The sequence below is a fragment of the Dama dama genome, unplaced genomic scaffold, assembly GCF_033118175.1.
Source record: "Dama dama isolate Ldn47 unplaced genomic scaffold, ASM3311817v1 ptg000041l, whole genome shotgun sequence".
Classification (NCBI taxonomy): domain Eukaryota; kingdom Metazoa; phylum Chordata; class Mammalia; order Artiodactyla; family Cervidae; genus Dama; species Dama dama.
Genome location: NW_026870879.1, coordinates 2,555,065 through 2,574,089, shown reverse-complemented (window position 1 = coordinate 2,574,089; position 19,025 = coordinate 2,555,065).

Below are 19,025 nucleotides of genomic sequence, written 5' to 3'. Positions count from 1 at the left end.
TTCACAGCAGGGATATCCGGCCTTACTTCGAGTCAGAGCATCACAGTGTCCATTCCACTTGAGGCCACAAACTCAGGGTCCCTCTCACATACCTGTAGCTGAGAGAAGCCTCCTCTTGAGGTGCTTGTGGAAAGTTGGTATTCCTCTTGAGTCGAAGCCAGGGACTACGCTCTCATCTCGAGTTGATTTGGGGTCCACGGAGCTCATTCCTGTTGCTACAGTGACCTCAGGATCCCTCTAGACTTCAGACAGCGATCTTGGGTTTTCTCTGGAGTGCCATCAAGGAAATCAAGGCTCCTTTCACGTTTGACGTGGAACACGGAATTGCTCTGCATGCAGTGCAGGGGAATCGGGCCTCATCTCGCGGCGAGGGGGAAGTCTCATGGTTTTTCTCGAGTTGCGGCCGGAACCTGGGGTATGTTCTCGAGTTACGACGGGGAGGGCCCTTCCAGACACGTGTTTGTTCAGCAAAGTCAGGACTCCTGCCTAGGTGTGAGGCACACCTCGGGATTCTCCTCGAATCTTGGCATGGCAATTGGGACGCGTCTCCACGTGAGGCGGGAGACCCAGGGTCCCTTTCCACGTGCCACATTGATCCTGGGACTCCTATCCATTTTCAAGAGGAGTCAGGCATCGTCTCCTTTGGAAGCATTGATCTCCGCGGACCTCTCGAGTTTTCAAAGGATGTGATGCCTCCGGTCGTGATGAGGCGGACTATTAGGTCTTTCTCTGTGGTCTCCACAGGGGATTCAGACATCCCTTCGTCTTGGGAGATGCAAGACGAGCCTGCATTCACTTCACTGCAGGGATATCCGGCCTTACTTCGAGTCAGAGCATCTCGGTGTCCATTCCACTTGAGGCCACAAACTCAGGGTCCCTCTCACATACCTGTAGCTGAGAGAAGCCTCCTCTTGAGGTGCTTGTGGAAAGGTGCTATTCCTCTTGAGTCAAAGCCAGGGACAAAGCTCTCATCTCTAGTTGATTTGGGGTCCACGGAGCCCTTTCGTGTTGCTCCAGTGACCTCAGGATCCCTCTAGACTTGAGACAGTGATATTGGGTTTTCTCTGGAGTGCCATCAAGGAAATCAAGGCTCCTTTCACGTTTGATGTGGAACACGGAATTGCTCTGCACGCAGTCCAGGGGAATCGGGCCTCATCTCGCGGCGAGGGGGAAGGCTCAAGGTTTTTCTCGAGTTGCGCCGGAACCTGGGGTATTTTCTCGAGTTGCGACGGGGAGGACCCTTCCAGACACGTGTTTGTTCAGCGACGTGAGGACTCCAGCCTAGGTGCGAGGGACAACTCGTGATTCTCCTCGAGTCTTGGCATGGCAATTGGGACGCGTCTCCACGTGAGGCGGGAGACCCAGGGTCCCTTTCCACGTGCTACAGGTATCCTGGGACTCCTATCCATTTTCAAGAGGAGTCAGGCATCGTCTCCTTTGGAAGCCTTGATCTCCGTGGACCTCTCGAGTTTTCAAAGGATTAGAGGCCTCCGGTCGCGATGAGGCGGAGAACTAGGTTTTCTCTGTGGTCTCCACAGTGGATTCAGACATCCCTTCGTCTTGGGAGATGCAAGACGAGCCTGCATTCAATTCACAGCAGGGATATCCGGCCTTACTTCGAGTCAGAGCATCACAGTGTCCATTGCACTTGAGGCCACAAACTCAGGGTTTCTCTCACATACCTGTATCTCAGAGAAGCCTCCACTTGAGTTGCTTGTGGAAAGTTGGTATTCCTCTAGAGTAGAAGCCAGGGACGAAGCTCTCATCTCGAGTTGATTTGGGGTCCACGGATCCCTTTCGTGTTGCTCCAGTGACCTCAGGATCCCTCTAGACTTGAGACAGTGATCTTGGGTTTTCTCTGGAGTGCCATCAAGGAAATCAAGGCTCCTTTCACGTTTGATGTGGAACACGGAATTGCTCCGCACGCAGTGCAGGGTATCGGGCCTCATCTTGCGGCGAGGGGGAAGTCTCATGGTTTTTCTCGAGTTGCGGCCGGAACCTGGGGTATATTCTCGAGTTACAACGGGGAGGTTCCTTCCAGACACGTGTTTGTTCAGCGACGTCAGGACTCGGGCCTAGGTGCGAGGAACAACTCGGGATTCTCCTCGAGTCTTGGCATGGCAATTGGGACGCATCTCCACGTGAGGCGGGAGACCCAGGGTCCCTTTCCACGTGCCACAGGGATCCTGGGACTCCTATCCATTTCAAGAGGAGTCAGGCATCGTCTCCTTTGGAAGCATTGATCTCCGCGGACCTCTCGATTTTTAAAAGGATGTGAGGCCTCCGGTCGTGTTGAGGCGGAGGACTAGGTCTTTCTCTGTGGCCTCCACAGGGGATTCAGACATCCCTTCTTTTTGGGAGATGCAAGACGAGCCTGCATTCACTTCACTGCAGGGATATCTGGCCTTACTTCGAGTCAGAGCATCTCTGTGTCCATTCCACTTGAGGCCACAAACTCAGGGTCCTTCTCACATACCTGTAGCTGAGAGAAGCCTCCTCTTGAGGTGCTTGTGGAAAGTTGGTATTCCTCTTGAGTCGAAGCCAGGGAATAAGCTCTCATCTCGAGTTGATTTGGTTTCCACGGAGCCCTTTCGTTTTGCTCCAGTGACCTCAGGATCCCTCTAGACATGAGACAGTGATCTTGGGTTTTCTCTGGAGTGCCATCAAGTAAATCAAGGCTCCTTTCACGTTTGATGTGGAACGCGGTTTGCTCTGCACACAGTGCAGGGGAATCGGGCCTCATCTCGCGGCGAGGGAGAAGTCTCATGGTTTTTCTCGAGTTGCGGCCGGATCCTAGGTATATGCTCGAGTTACCACGGGGAGGGCCCTTCCAGAGACATGTTTGTTCAGCGACGTCAGGACTCCGGCCTAGGTGCGAGGGACATTTCGGGATTCTCCTCGAGTCTTGGCATGACAATTGAGACGCGTCTCCTCGTGAGGCGGGAGACCCAGGGTCCCTTTCCACGTGCCACAGGGATCCTGGGACTCCTATCCATTTTCAAGAAGAGTCAGGCATCGTCTCCTTTGGAAGCATTGATCTCCGCGGACCTCTCGAGTTTTCAAAGGATATGAGGCCTCCGGTCGCGATGAATCGGAGAACTAGGACTTTCTCTGTGGTCTCCACTGGGGATTCAGACATCCCTTCATATTTGGAGATGCAAGACGAGCCTGCATTCAATTCACTGCAGGGATATCCGGCCTTACTTCGAGTCAGAGCATCTCGGTGTCCATTCCACTTGAGGCCACAAACTCAGGGTCCTCTCACATACCTGTAGTTGAGAGAAGCCTCCTCTTGAGGTGCTTGTGGAAAGTTGGTATTCCTCTTGAGTCGAAGCCAGGGACTAAGCTCTCATCTCGAGTTGATTTGGGGTACACGGAGCCCTTTCTTGTATCTCCAGTGACCTCAGGATCCCTCTAGACATGAGACAGTGATCTTGGGTTTTCTCTGGAGTGCCATCAAGGAAATCAAGGCTCCTTTCACGTTTGATGTGGAACACGGAATTGCTCTGCACGCAGTGCAGGGGAATCGGGCCTCATCTCGCGGCGAGGGGGAAGGCTCATGATTTTTCTGGAGTTGCGGCCGGAACCTGGGGTATATTCTCGAGTTACGACGGGGAGGGCCCTTCCAGACACGTGTTTGTTCAGCGAAGTCAGGACTCCTGCCTAGGTGCGAGGGATACCTCGGGATTCTCCTCTAGTCTTGGCATGGCAATTGGGACGCGAGTCCATGTGAGGCGGGAGACCCAGGCTCCCTTCCCACGTGCCACAGGGATCCTGGGACTCCTATCCACTTTCAAGAGGAGTCAGGCATCGACTCCTTTGGAAGCATTGATCTCCGTGGACCTCTCGAGTTTTCAAAGGGTGTGAGGCCTCCGGTCGCGATGAGGCGGAGAATTAGGTCTTTCTCTATGGTCTCCACAGGGGATTCAGATATCCCTTCCTCTTGGGAGATGCAAGACGAGCCTGCATTCAATTCACTGCAGGGATATCCTGCCTTACTTCGAGTCAGAGCATCTTGGTGTCCATTCCACTTGAGGCCACAAACTCAGGGTCCCTCTCACATACTTGTAGCTGAAGGAAGCCTCCTCTTGAGGGGCTTGTGAAAAGTTCGTATTCCTCTTGAGTCGAAGCCAGGGACGAAGCTCTCATCTCAAGTTGATTTGGGGTCCACGGAGCCCTTTCCTTTTGCTCCAGTGACCTCATGATCCCTCTAGACTTGAGACAGTGATCTTGGGTTTTCTCTGGAGTGCCATCAAGGAAATCAAGGCTCATTTCACGTTTGATGTGGAACACGGAATTGCTCTGCACGCAGTGCAGGGGATTCGGGCCTCATCTCTCGGCGAGGGGGAAGTCTCATGGTTTTTCTCGAGTTGCGGCCGGAACCTGGGGTATATTCTCGAGTTACGACGGGGAGGGCCCTTCCAGACAAGTGTTTGTTCAGCGACGTCAGGACTCCTGCCAAGGTGCGAGGGACACCTCGGGATTCTCCTCGAGTCTTGGCATGGCAATTGGGACACGTCTCCACGTGAGGCGGGAGACCCAGTGTCCCTTTCCACGTGCCACATGGATCCTGGGACTCCGATCCATTTTCAAGAGGAGTCAGGCATCGTCTCCTTTGGAAGCACTGATCTCCGCGGACCTCTCGATTCTTCAAAGGATGTGAGGCCTCCAGTCGCGAGGAGGCAGGGTATTAGGTCTTTCTCTGTGGTCTCCACAGGGGATTCAGACAATCCTTCGTCTTGGGAGATGCAAGACGAGCCTGCATTCAATTCACTGCAGGGATATCCGGCCTTACTTCGAGTCAGAGCATCTCGGTGTCCATTCCACTTGAGGCCACAAACTCAGGGTCCCTCTCACATACCTGTAGCTGAGAGAAGCCTCCTCTTGAGGTGCTTGTGGAAAGTTGGTATTCCTCTTGAGTCGAAGCCAGGGACTAAGCTCTCATCTCGAGTTGAATTGGGGTCCACGGATCCCTTTCCTGTTGCTCCAGTGCCCGCAGGATCCCTCTAGACTTGAAACAGTGATCTTGGGTTTTCTCTGGAGTGCCATCAAGGAAATCAAGGCTCCTTTCACGTTTGATGTGGAACACGGAATTCCTCTGCACGCAGTGCAGGGGATTTGGGCCTCATCTCGCGGCGAGGGGGAAGTCTCATGGTTTTTCTCGAGTTGCGGCCGGAACCTGCGGTATATTCTCCAGTTACCATGGGGAGGGCCCTTCCAGACACGTGTTTGTTCAGCGACGTCAGGACTCCTGCCTAGGTGCGAGGGACACTTCGGGATTCTCCTCGAGTCTTGGCATGGCAATTGGGACGCGTCTCCACGTGAGTCGGGAGACCAAGGGCCCCTTTCCACGTACCACAGGGATCCTGGGACTCCTATCCATTTTCAAGAGGAGTCAGGCATCGTCTCCTTTGGAAGCATTGATCTCCGCGGACTTCTCGAGTTTTCAAAGGATTTGAGGCCTCCGTTCGCGTTGAGGCGTAGGACTAGGTCTTTCTCTGTGGTCTCCACAGGGGATTCAGACAACCCTTCGTCTTGGGAGATGCAAGACGAGCCTGCATTCAATTCACTGCAGGGATATCCGGCCTTACTTCGAGTCAGAGCATCTCGGTGTCCATTTCACTTGAGGCCACAAACTCAGGGTCCCTCTCACATACTTGTAGCTGAGAGAAGCCTCCTCTTGAGGTGCTTGTGGAAAGTTGATATTCCTCTTGATTCGAAGCCAGGGACTAAGCTCTCATCTCGAGTTGATTTGGGGTCCACGGAGCCCTTTCGTGTTGCTCCAGTGACCTCAGGATCCCTCTAGACTTGAGACAGTGATCTTGGGTTTTCTCTGGAGTGCCATCAAGGAAATCAAGGCTCCTTTCACGTTTGATGTGGAACACTGAATTGCTCTGCACGCAGTGCAGGGGAATCGGGCATTATCTCACGGCGAATGGGAAGTCTCATGCTTTTTCTCGAGTTGCGGCGGGAACCTGGGGTATATTCGCGAGTTACGACGGGGAGGGCCCTTCCAGACATGTGTTTGTTCAGCGACGTCAGGACTTCTGCCTAGGTGCGAGGGACACCTCGGGATTCTCCTCGAGTATTGGCATGGCCTTTGGGACGCGTCTCCACGTGAGGCGGAAACCCAGGGTCCCTTTCCACGTGCCAAAGGGATCCTGGGACTCCTATCCATTTTCAAGAAGAGTCAGGCATCGTCTCCTTTGGAAGCATTGATCTCCGCGGACCTCTCGAGTTTTCAAAGGATATGAGGCCTCTGGTCGCGATGAATCGGAGAACTAGGACTTTCTCTGTGGTCTCCACTGGGGATTCAGACATCCCTTCATCTTGGGAGATGCAAGACGAGCCTGCATTCAATTCACTGCAGGGATATCCGGCCTTACTTCGAGTCAGAGCATCTCGGTGTCCATTCCACTTGAGGCCACAAACTCAGGGTCCTCTCACATACCTGTAGTTGAGAGAAGCCTCCTCTTGAGGTGCTTGTGGAAAGTTGGTATTTCTCTTGAGTCGAAGCCAGGGACTAAGCTCTCATCTCGAGTTGATTTGGGGTCCACGGAGCCCTTTCTTGTATCTCCTGTGACCTGAGGATCCCTCTAGACTTGAGCCAGTGATCTTGGTTTTTGTCTGGAGTGCCATCAAGGAAATCAAGGCTCCTTTCACGTTTGATGTGGAACACGGAATTGCTCTGCATGCAGTTCAGGGGAATCGGGCCTCATGTCGCGGCGAGGGGGAAGTCTCATGGTTTTTCTCGAGTTGCGGCCGGAACCTGGGGTATATTCTCGAGTTACGACGGGGAGGGCCCTTCCAGACACGTGTTTGTTCAGCGATGTCAGGACTCCTGCCTAGGTGCGAGGGACACCTCGGGATTCTCGTCGCGTCTCGGCATGGCAATTGTGACCCGTCTCCACGTGAGGCGGGAGACCCAGGGTCCCTTTCGACGTACCACAGGGATCCTGGGACTCCTATCCATTTTCAAGAGTAGTCAGGCATCGTCTAATTTGGAAACATGGATCCCCGCGGACCTCTCGAGTTTTCAAAGGATGTGAGGCCTCCGGTCGCGATGAGGCGGAGAACTAGGTCTATCTCTGTCGTCTCCACAGGGGATGCAGACATCCCTTCGTCTTGGGAGATGCAAGATGAGCCTGCATTCAATTCACTGCAGGGATATGCGGTCCTACTACGAGTCAGAGCATCTCGGTGTCCATTCCACTTGAGGCCACAAACTCAGTGTCCCTCTCACATACCTGTAGCTGAGAGAAGCCTCCTCTTGAGGTGCTTGTGGAAAGTTGGTATTCCTCTTGAGTCGAAGCCAGGGACTAAGCTCTCATCTCGAGTTGATTTGGGGTCCACGGAGCCTTTTCGTGTTGCTACAGTGACCTCAGGATCCCTCTAGACTTGACAGTTATCTTGGGTTTTCTCTGGAGTGCCATCAAGGAATTCAAGGCTCTTTTCACGTTTGATGTGGAACACGGAATTGCTCTGCACGCAGTGCAGGGGAATCGGGACTCATATCGCACCGAAGGGGAAGTCTCATGGTTTTTCTCGAGTTGCGGCCGGAACCTGGGGTATATTCTCGAGTTACGACGGGGAGGGCCCTTCCAGACACTTGTTTGTTCAGCGACGTCAGGACTCCTGCCTAGGTGCGAGGGACACTTCGCGATTCTCCACAAGTCTTGGCATGGCAATTGGGACGCGTCTCCACGTGAGGCGGGAGACCCAGTGTCCCTTTCCACGTGCCACAGGGATGCTGGGACTCCTATCCATTATCAAGAGGAGTCAGGCATCGTCTCCTTTGGAAGCATTGATCTCCGCGGACCTCTCGAGTTTTCAAAGGAAGTGAGGCCTCAGGTCGCAATGAGGCGGAGAACTCGGTCTTTCTCTGTGGTCTCCACAGGGGATTCAGACATCCCTTCGTCTTGGGAGATGCAAGACGAGCGTGCATTTAATTCACTGCAGGGATATCCGGCCTTACTTCGAGTCAGAGCATCTCGGTGCCCATTCCACTTGAGGCCACAAACTCAGGGTCCCTCTCACATACCAGTAGCTGAGAGAAGCCTAGTCTTCAGGTGCTTGTGGAAAGCTGGTATTCCTCTTGAGTCGAAGCCAGGGACTAACCTCGCATCTCGAGTTGATTTGGGGTCCACGGAGCCCTTTCGTGTTGCTCCAGTGACCTCAGGATCCCTCTAGACTTGAGCCAGTGGTCTTGGGTTTTCTCTGGAGTGCCATCAAGGAAATCAAGTCTCCTTTCATGTTTGATGTGGAACACGGAATTGCTCTGCATGTAGTGCAGGGGAATCGGGCCTCATCTCGCGGCGAGGGGGAAGTCTCATGGTTCTTCTCGAGTTGCGGCCGGATGCTTGGGTATAGTCTGGAGTTACAATGGGAAAGGCCCTTCCATACACGTGTTTGTTCAGCGACGTCAAGACACCTGCCTTGGTTCGAGGGACAACTCGGGATTCTCCTCGAGTGTTGGCATGGCAATTGGGACGCGTCTCCACGTAAGGCGGGAGACCCAGGTTCCCTTTCCACGTGCCACAGGGATCGTGGGACTCCTATCCATTTTCAAGAGGAGTCAGGCATCGTCTCCTTTGGAAGCATTGATCTCCGCGGACCTCTCGAGTTTTCAAAGGATGTGAAGCCTCCGGTCGCGATGAGGCGGAGAACTAGGTCTTTCTCTGTGGTCAACACAGGTAATTCAGACACCCCTTCGTCTTGGGAGATGCAAGACGAGCCTGCATTCAATTCACTGCAGGGATATCCGTCCTTACTTCAAGTCAGATAATCTCGGTGTCCATTCCACTTGAGGCCACAAACTCAGGGTCCCTCTCACATACCTGTAGCTGAGAGAAGCTTCCTCTTGAGGTGCTTGTGGAAAGTTGGTATTCCTCTTGAGTCGAAACCAGACACTAAGCTCTCATCTCGAGTTGATTTGGGGTCCACGGAGCCCTTTCGTGTTGCTCCAGTGACCTCAGGATCCCTCTAGACTTGAGACAGTGATCTTGGGTTTTCTCTGGAGTGGCATCAAGGAAATCTAGGCTCCTTTCTCGTTTGATGTGGAACACGGAATTGCTCTGCATGCAGTGCAGTTGAATCGGGCCTCATCTCGTGGCGAGGGGGAAGTCTCATGGTTTTTCTCGAGTTGCGGCCGGAACCTGGGGTATATTCGCGAGTTACGACGGGGAGGGCCCTTCCAGACACGTGTTTGTTCAGCGACGTCAGGACTCCTGCCTAGGTGCGAGGGACAACTCGGGATTCTCCTCGAGTCTTGGAATGGCATTTGGGTCGCGTCTCCACATGAGGCGGGAGATCCAGGGTCCCTTTGCACTTGCCACAGGGATCCGGTGAATCCTATCAATTTCCAAGAGGAGTCAGGCATCGTCTCCTTTGGAAGCATTGATCTCCGCGGACCTCTCGAGTTTTCAAAGGATGTGAGGCCTCCGGTCGCGATGAGGAGGAGAACTAGGTCTTTATCTGTGGTCTCCTCTGGGGATTCAGACAACCCTTCGTCTTTGGAGATGCAAGACGAGCCTGCATTCAATTCACTGCAGGGATATCCGGCCTTACTTCGAGTCAGTGCTTCTCGGTGTCCATTCCACTTGAGGCCACAAACTCAGGGTCCCTCTCACATACCTGTAGCTGAGAGAAGCCTAGTCTTCAGGTGCTTGTGGAAAGCTGGTATTCCTCTTGAGTCGAAGCCAGGGACTAACCTCGCATCTCGAGTTGATTTGGGGTCCACGGAGCCCTTTCGTGTTGCTCCAGTTACCTCAGGATCCCTCTAGACTTGAGCCAGTGATCTTGGGTTTTCTCTGGAGTGACATCAAGGAAATCAAGTCTCCTTTCATGTTTGATGTGGAACATGGAATTGCTCTGCATGTAGTGCAGGGGAATCGGGCCTCATCTCGCGGCGAGGGGGAAGTCTCATGGTTCTTCTCGAGTTGCGGCCGGATGCTTGGGTATAGTCTAGAGTTACAATGGGAAAGGCCCTTCCATACACGTGTTTGTTCAGCGACGTCAAGACACCTGCCTTGGTTCGAGGGACAACTCGGGATTCTCCTCGAGTGTTGGCATGGCAATTGGGATGCGTCTCCACGTAAGGCGGGAGACCCAGGTTCCCTTTCCACGTGCCACAGGGATCCTGGGACTCCTATCCATTTTCAAGAGGAGTCAGGCATCGTCTCCTTTGGAAGCATTGATCTCCGCAGACCTCTCGAGTTTTCAAAGGATGTGAGGCCTCCGGTCGCGATGAGGCGGAGAACTAGGTCTTTCTCTGTGGTCACCACAGGTGATTCAGACACCCCTTCGTCTTGGGAGATGCAAGACGAGCCTGCATTCAATTCACTGCAGGGATATCCGGCCTTACTTCAAGTCAGAGCATCTCGGTGTCCATTCCACTTGAGGCCACAAACTCAGGGTCCCTCTCACATACCTGTAGCTGAGAGAAGCATCCTCTTGAGGTGCTTGTGGAAAGTTGGTATTCCTCTTGAGTCGAAGCCAGACACTAAGCTCTCATCTCGAGTTGATTTGGGGTCCACGGAGCCCTTTCGTGTTGCTCCAGTGACCTCAGGATCCCTCTAGACTTGAGACAGTGATCTTGGGTTTTCTCTGGAGTGGCATCAAGGAAATCTAGGCTCCTTTCTCGTTTGATCTGGAACACGGAATTGCTCTGCATGCAGTGCAGTTGAATCGGGCCTCATCTCGTGGCGAGGGGGAAGTCTCATGGTTTTTCTCGAGTTGCGGCTGGAACCTGGGGTATATTCTCGAGTTACGACGGGGAGGGCCCTTCCAGACACGTGTTTGTTCAGCGACGTCAGGACTCCTGCCTAGGTGCGAGGGACAACTCGGGATTCTCCTCGAGTCTTGGAATGGCATTTGGGTCGCGTCTCCACATGAGGCGGGAGATCCAGGGTCCCTTTGCACTTGCCACAGGGATCCGGTGAATCCTATCAATTTCCAAGAGGAGTCAGGCATCGTCTCCTTTGGAAGCATTGATCTCCGCGGACCTCTCGAGTTTTAAAAGGATGTGAGGCCTCCGGTCGCGATGAGGAAGAGAACTAGGTCTTTCTCTGTGGTCTCCACTGCGGATTCAGACAACCCTTCGTCTTTGGAGATGCAAGACGAGCCTGCATTCAATTCACTGCAGGGATATCCGGCCTTACTTCGAGTCAGTGCTTCTCGGTGTCCATTCCACTTGAGGCCACAAACTCAGGGTCCCTCTCACATACCTGTAGCTGAGACAAGCCTCCTCTTGAGGTGCTTGTGGAAAGTTGGTATTCCTCTTGAGTCGCAGCCAGGGACTGAGCTCTCATCTCGAGTTGATTTGGGGTCCACGGAGCCCTTTCGTGTTGCTACAGTGACCTCAGGATCCCTCTAGACTTGAGACAGTGATCTTGGGTTTTCTCTGGAGTGCCATCAAGGAAATCAAGGCTCCTTTCACGTTTGATGTGGAACACGGAATTGCTCTGCACGCAGTGCAGGGGAATCGGGCCTCATCTCGCGGCGAGGGGGAAGTCTCATGGTTTTTCTCGAGTTGCGGCCGGAACCTGGGGTATATTCTCGAGTTACGACGGGGAGGGCCCTTCCAGACACGTGTTTGTTCAGCGACGTCAGCACTCCTGCCTAGGTGCGAGGGACACCTCGGGATTCTCCTCGAGTCTTCGCATGGCAATTGGGACGCGACTCCACGTGAGGCGGGAGACCCAGTGTCCCTTTCCACGTGCCGCAGGGATCCTGGGACTCCTATCCATTTTCAAGAGGAGTCAGGCCTCGTCTCCTTTGGAAGCATTGATCTCCGCGGACCTCTCGAGTTTTCAAAGGATGTGAGGCCTCCGGTCGCGATGAGGCGGAGAACTAGGTCTTTCTCTGTGGTCTCCACAGGGGATTCAGAAAATCCTTCGCCTTGGGAGATGCAAGGCGAGCCTGCATTCAATTCACTGCAGGGATATCCGGCCTTACTTCGAGTCAGAGCATCTCGGTGTCCATTCCACTTGAGGCCACACATTCAGGGTCCCTCTCACATACCTGTAGCTGAGAGAAGCCTCCTCTTGAGGTGCTTGTGGAAAGTTGGTATTCCTCTTGAGTCGAAGCCAGGGACTAAGGTCTCATCTCGAGTTGATTTGGGGTCCACGGAGCCCTTTCGTGTTACTCCAGTGACCTCAGGATCTCTCTAGACTTGAGACAGTGATCTTGGGTTTTCTCTGGAGTGCCATCAAGGAAATCAAGGCTCCTTTCACGTTTGATGTGGAACACGGAATTGCTCTGCACACAGTGCAGGGGAATCGGGCCTCATCTCGCGGCGAGGGGGAAGTCTCATGGTTTTTCTCGAGTTGCGGCCGGAACCTGGGGTATATTCTCGAGTTACGATGGGGAGGGCCCTTCCAGACACGTGTTTGCTCAGCGACGTCAGGACTCCTGCCTAGGTGCGAGGGACAACTCGGGATTCACCTCGAGTCTTGGCATGGCAATTGGGACGCGTCTCCACGTGAGGCGGGAGACCCATGGTCCCTTTCCACGTGCCACAGGGATCCTGGGACTCCCATCCATTTTCAAGAGGAGTCAGGCATCGTCTCCTTTGGAAGCATTGATCTCCGCGGACCTCTCGAGTTTTCAAAGGATGTGAGGCCTCCGTCAGCGATGAGGTGGAGAACTAGGTCGTTCTCTCTGGTCTCCACAGGGGATGCAGACATCCCTTCGTCTTGGAGATGCAAGACGAGCCTGCATTCAATTCACTGCAGGGATATCCGTCCTTACTTTGAGTCAGAGCATCTCGGTGTTCATTCCACTTGAGGCCACAAACTCAGGGTCCCTCTCACATACCTGTAGCTGAGAGAAGCCTCCCCTGAGGTGCTTGTGGAAAGTTGGTATTCCTCTTGAGTCGAAGCCAGGGACTAACCTCACATCTCGAGTTGATTTGGGTCTGCAGAGCCCTTTCGTGTTGCTACAGTGACCTCAGGATCCCTCTAGACTTGAGTCTGTGATCTTGGGTTTTCTCTGGAGTGCCATCAAGGAAATCAAGGCTCTTTTCACGTTTGATCTGGGATACGGAATTGCTCTGCATGCAGTGTAGCGGAATCGGGACTCATCTGCTGGCGAGGGGGAAGTCTCACGGTTTTTCTCGAGTTGCGGCCGGAACCTGAGGTATATTCTCGAGTTCCGTCGGGGAGGGCCCTTCCAGACACGTGTTTGTTCAGCGACGTCAGGACTCCTGCCTAGGTGCGAGGGACACCTTGGGATTCTCCTCGAGTCTTGGCATGGCAATTGGGACGCGTCTCCACGTGAGGCGGGAGACCCAGCGTCCCTTTCCACGTGCCACAGGGTTCCTGGGACTCCTATCCATTTTCAAGAGGAGTCAGGCATCGTCTCCTTTGAAAGCATTGATCTCCGCAGACCTCTCGAGTTTTCAAAGGATGTGAGGCCTCCGGTCTCGATGAGGCGGAGGACTAGGTCTTTCTCTGTGGTCTCCACAGGTGATTCAGACATCCCTTCGTCTTGGGAGATGCAAGACGAGCCTGCATTCAATTCACTGCAGGGATATCCGGGCTTACTTCGAGTCAGAGCATCTCGGTGTCCATTCCACTTGAGGCCACAAACTCAGGGTCCCTCTCACATACCTGTAGCTGAGAGAAGCCTCCTCTTGAGGTGCTTGTGGAAAGTTGGTATTCCTCTTGAGTCGAAGCCAGGGACTAAGTTCTCATCTCGAGTTGATTTGGGGTCCACGGAGCCCTTTCGTATTGCTACAGTGACCTCAGGATCCCTCTAGACTTGAGACAGTGATCTTGGGTTTTCTCTAGAGTGCCATCAAGGAAATCAAGGCTCCTTTCACGTTTGATGTGGAACACGGAGTTGCTCTGCACGCAGTGCAGGAAAATAGGGCCTCATCTCGCGGCGAGGGGGAAGTCTCATGGTTTTTCTCGAGTTGCGGCCGGAACCTGGGGTATATTCTCGAGTTACGACGGGGAGGGCCCTTCCAGACACGTGTTCGTTCAGAGACGTCAGGACTCCTGCCTAGGTTCGAGGGACACCTCGGGATTCTCCTCGAGTCTTGGCATGGCAATTGGGACGCGTCTCCACGTGAGGCGGGAGACCCATGTTCCCTTTCCACGTGCCACAGGGATCCTGGGACTCCTATCCATTTTCAAGAGGAGTCAGGCAATGTCTCCTTTGGAAGCATTGATCTCCGCGGACCTCTCGAGTTTTCAAAGGATGTGAGGCCTCCGGTCGCGATGAGTCGGAGAACTAGGTCTTTCTCTGTGGTCTCCACAGGGGATTTAGACATCCCTTCGTCTTGGGAGATGCAAGACGAGCCGGCATTCAATTCACTGCAGGGATATCTGGCCTTATGTCGAGTCAGAACATCTCGGTGTCCATTCCACTTGACGCCACTTACTCAGGGTCCCTCTCACATACCTGTAGCTGAGAGAAGCCTCCTCTTGAGGTGCTTGTGGAAAGTTGGTATTCCTCTTGAGTCGCAGCCAGGGACTGAGCTCTCATCTCGAGTTGATTTGGGGTCCACGGAGCCCTTCTTTGTTGCTCCAGTGACCTCAGGATCCCTCTAGACTTGAGACAGTGATCTTGGGTTTTCTCTGGAGTGGCATCAAGGAAATCAAGGCTCCTTTCTAGTTTGATGTGGAACACGGAATTGCTCTGCATGCAGTGCAGGGGAATCGGGCCTCATCTCGTGTCGAGGGGGAAGTCTCATGGTTTTTCTCGAGTTGCGGCCGGAACCTGGGGTATATTCGCGAGTTACGACGGGGAGGGCCCTTCCAGACACGTGTTTGTTCAGCGACGTCAGGACTCCTGCCTAGGTGCGAGGGACAACTCGGGATTCTCCTCGAGTCTTGGAATGGCATTTGGGTCGCGTCTCCACATGAGGCGGGAGACCCAGGGTCCCTTTGCACTTGCCACAGGGATCCGGGGAATCCTATCCATTTCCAAGAGGACTCAAGAATCGTCTCCTTTGGAAGCATTGATCTCCGCGGACCTCTCGAGTTTTCAAAGGATGTGAGGCCTCCGGTCGCGATGAGGTAGAGAACTAGGTCTTTCTCTGTGGTCTCCACTGGCCATTCAGACATCCCTTCGTCTTTGGAGATGCAAGACGAGCCTGCATTCAATTCACTGCAGGGATATCCGGCCTTACTTCGAGTCAGAGCTTCTCGGTGTCCATTCCACTTGAGGCCAAAAACTCAGGGTCCCTCTCACATTCCTGTAGCTGAAACAAGCCTCCTCTTGAGGTGCTTGTGGAAAGTTGGTATTCCTCTTGAGTCGAAGCCAGACACTAAGCTCTCATCTCGAGTTGATTTGGGGTCCACGGAGCCCTTTCGTGTTGCTCCAGTGACCTCAGGATCCCTCTAGACTTGAGACAGTGATCTTGGGTTTTCTCTGGAGTGGCATCAAGGAAATCTAGGCTCCTTTCTCGTTTGATGTGGAACACGGAATTGCTCTGCATGCAGTGCAGTTGAATCGGGCCTCATCTCGTGGCGAGGGGGAAGTCTCATGGTTTTTCTCGAGTTGCGGCTGGAACCTGGGGTATATTCGCGAGTTACGACGGGGAGGGCCCTTCCAGACACGTGTTTGTTCAGCGACGTCAGGACTCCTGCCTAGGTGCGAGGGACAGCTCGGGATTCTCCTCGAGTCTTGGAATGGCATTTGGGTCGCGTCTCCACATGAGGCGGGAGATCCAGGGTCCCTTTGCACTTGCCACAGGGATCCGGTGAATCCTATCAATTTCCAAGAGGAGTCAGGCATCGTCTCCTTTGGAAGCATTGATCTCCGCGGACCTCTCGAGTTTTAAAAGGATGTGAGGCCTCCGGTCGCGATGAGGAAGAGAACTAGGTCTTTCTCTGTGGTCTCCACTGCGGATTCAGACAACCCTTCGTCTTTGGAGATGCAAGACGAGCCTGCATTCAATTCACTGCAGGGATATCCGGCCTTACTTCGAGTCAGTGCTTCTCGGTGTCCATTCCACTTGAGGCCACAAACTCAGGGTCCCTCTCACATACCTGTAGCTGAGACAAGCCTCCTCTTGAGGTGCTTGTGGAAAGTTGGTATTCCTCTTGAGTCGCAGCCAGGGACTGAGCTCTCATCTCGAGTTGATTTGGGGTCCACGGAGCCCTTTCGTGTTGCTACAGTGACCTCAGGATCCCTCTAGACTTGAGACAGTGATCTTGGGTTTTCTCTGGAGTGCCATCAAGGAAATCAAGTCTCCTTTCATGTTTGATGTGGAACACGGAATTGCTCTGCACGCAGTGCAGGGGAATCGGGCCTCATCTCGCGGCGAGGGGGAAGTCTCATGGTTTTTCTCGAGTTGCGGCCGGAACCTGGGGTATATTCTCGAGTTGCGTCGGGGAGGGCCCTTCCAGACACGTGTTTGTTCAGCGACGTCAGCACTCCTGCCTAGGTGCGAGGGACACCTCGGGATTCTCCTCGAGTCTTCGCATGGCAATTGGGACGCGACTCCACGTGAGGCGGGAGACCCAGTGTCCCTTTCCACGTGCCGCAGGGATCCTGGGACTCCTATCCATTTTCAAGAGGAGTCAGGCCTCGTCTCCTTTGGAAGCATTGATCTCCGCGGACCTCTCGAGTTTTCAAAGGATGTGAGGCCTCCGGTCGCGATGAGGCGGAGAACTAGGTCTTTCTCTGTGGTCTCCACAGGGGATTCAGAAAATCCTTCGCCTTGGGAGATGCAAGGCGAGCCTGCATTCAATTCACTGCAGGGATATCCGGCCTTACTTCGAGTCAGAGCATCTCGGTGTCCATTCCACTTGAGGCCACACATTCAGGGTCTCTCTCACATACCTGTAGCTGAGAGAAGCCTCCTCTTGAGGTGCTTGTGGAAAGTTGGTATTCCTCTTGAGTCGAAGCCAGGGACTAAGCTCTCATCTCGAGTTGATTTGGGGTCCAAGGAGCCCTTTCGTGTTACTCCAGTGACCTCAGGATCTCTCTAGACTTGAGACAGTGATCTTGGGTTTTCTCTGGAGTGCCATCAAGGAAATCAAGGCTCCTTTCACGTTTGATGTGGAACACGGAATTGCTCTGCACACAGTGCAGGGGAATCGGGCCTCATCTCGCGTCGAGGGGGAAGTCTCATGGTTTTTCTCGAGTTGCGGCCGGAACCTGGGGTATATTCTCGAGTTACGATGGGGAGGGCCCTTCCAGACACGTGTTTGCTCAGCGACGTCAGGACTCCTGCCTAGGTGCGAGGGACAACTCGGGATTCACCTCGAGTCTTGGCATGGCAATTGGGACGCGTCTCCACGTGAGGCGGGAGACCCATGGTCCCTTTCCACGTGCCACAGGGATCCTGGGACTCCCATCCATTTTCAAGAGGAGTCAGGCATCGTCTCCTTTGGAAGCATTGATCTCCGCGGACCTCTCGAGTTTTCAAAGGATGTGAGGCCTCCGTCAGCGATGAGGTGAAGAACTAGGTCTTTCTCTCTGGTCTCCACAGGGGATGCAGACATCCCTTCGTCTTGGAGATGCAAGACGAGCCTGCATTCAATTCACTGCAGGGATATCCGTCCTTACTTTGAGTCAGAGCATCTCGGTGTTCATTCCACTTGAGGCCACAAACTCAGGGTCCCTCTCACATACCTGTAGCTGAGAGAAGCCTCCCCTGAGGTGCTTGTGGAAAGTTGGTATTCCTCTTGAGTCGAAGCCAGGGACTAACCTCACATCTCGAGTTGATTTGGGTCTGCAGAGCCCTTTCGTGTTGCTACAGTGACCTCAGGATCCCTCTAGACTTGAGTCTGTGATCTTGGGTTTTCTCTGGAGTGCCATCAAGGAAATCAAGGCTCTTTTCACGTTTGATCTGGGATACGGAATTGCTCTGCATGCAGTGTAGCGGAATCGGGACTCATCTGCTGGCGAGGGGGAAGTCTCACGGTTTTTCTCGAGTTGCGGCCGGAACCTGAGGTATATTCTCGAGTTCCGTCGGGGAGGGCCCTTCCAGACACGTGTTTGTTCAGCGACGTCAGGACTCCTGCCTAGGTGCGAGGGACACCTTGGGATTCTCCTCGAGTCTTGGCATGGCAATTGGGACGCGTCTCCACGTGAGGCGGGAGACCCAGCGTCCCTTTCCACGTGCCACAGGGTTCCTGGGACTCCTATCCATTTTCAAGAGGAGTCAGGCATCGTCTCCTTTGAAAGCATTGATCTCCGCAGACCTCTCGAGTTTTCAAAGGATGTGAGGCCTCCGGTCTCGATGAGGCGGAGGACTAGGTCTTTCTCTGTGGTCTCCACAGGTGATTCAGACATCCCTTCGTCTTGGGAGATGCAAGACGAGCCTGCATTCAATTCACTGCAGGGATATCCGGGCTTACTTCGAGTCAGAGCATCTCGGTGTCCATTCCACTTGAGGCCACAAACTCAGGGTCCCTCTCACATACCTGTAGCTGAGAGAAGCCTCCTCTTGAGGTGCTTGTGGAAAGTTGGTATTCCTCTTGAGTCGAAGCCAGGGACTGAGTTCTCATCTCGAGTTGATTTGGGGTCCACGGAGCCCTTTCGTATTGCTACAGTGACCTCAGGATCCCTCTAGACTTGAGACAGTGATCTTGGGTTTTCTCTAGAGTGCCATCAAGGAAATCAAGGCTCCTTTCACGTTTGATGTGGAACACGGAGTTGCTCTGCACGCAGTGCAGGAAAATAGGGCCTCATCTCGCGGCGAGGGGGAAGTCTCATGGTTTTTCTCGAGTTGCGGCCGGAACCTGGGGTATATTCTCGCGTTACGACGGGGAGGGCCCTTCCAGACACGTGTTCGTTCAGAGACGTCAGGACTCCTGCCTAGGTTCGAGGGACACCTCGGGATTCTCCTCGAGTCTTGGCATGGCAATTGGGACGCGTCTCCACGTGAGGCGGGAGACCCATGTTCCCTTTCCACGTGCCACAGGGATCCTGGGACTCCTATCCATTTTCAAGAGGAGTCAGGCAATGTCTCCTTTGGAAGCATTGATCTCCGCGGACCTCTCGAGTTTTCAAAGGATGTGAGGCCTCCGGTCGCGATGAGTCGGAGAACTAGGTCTTTCTCTGTG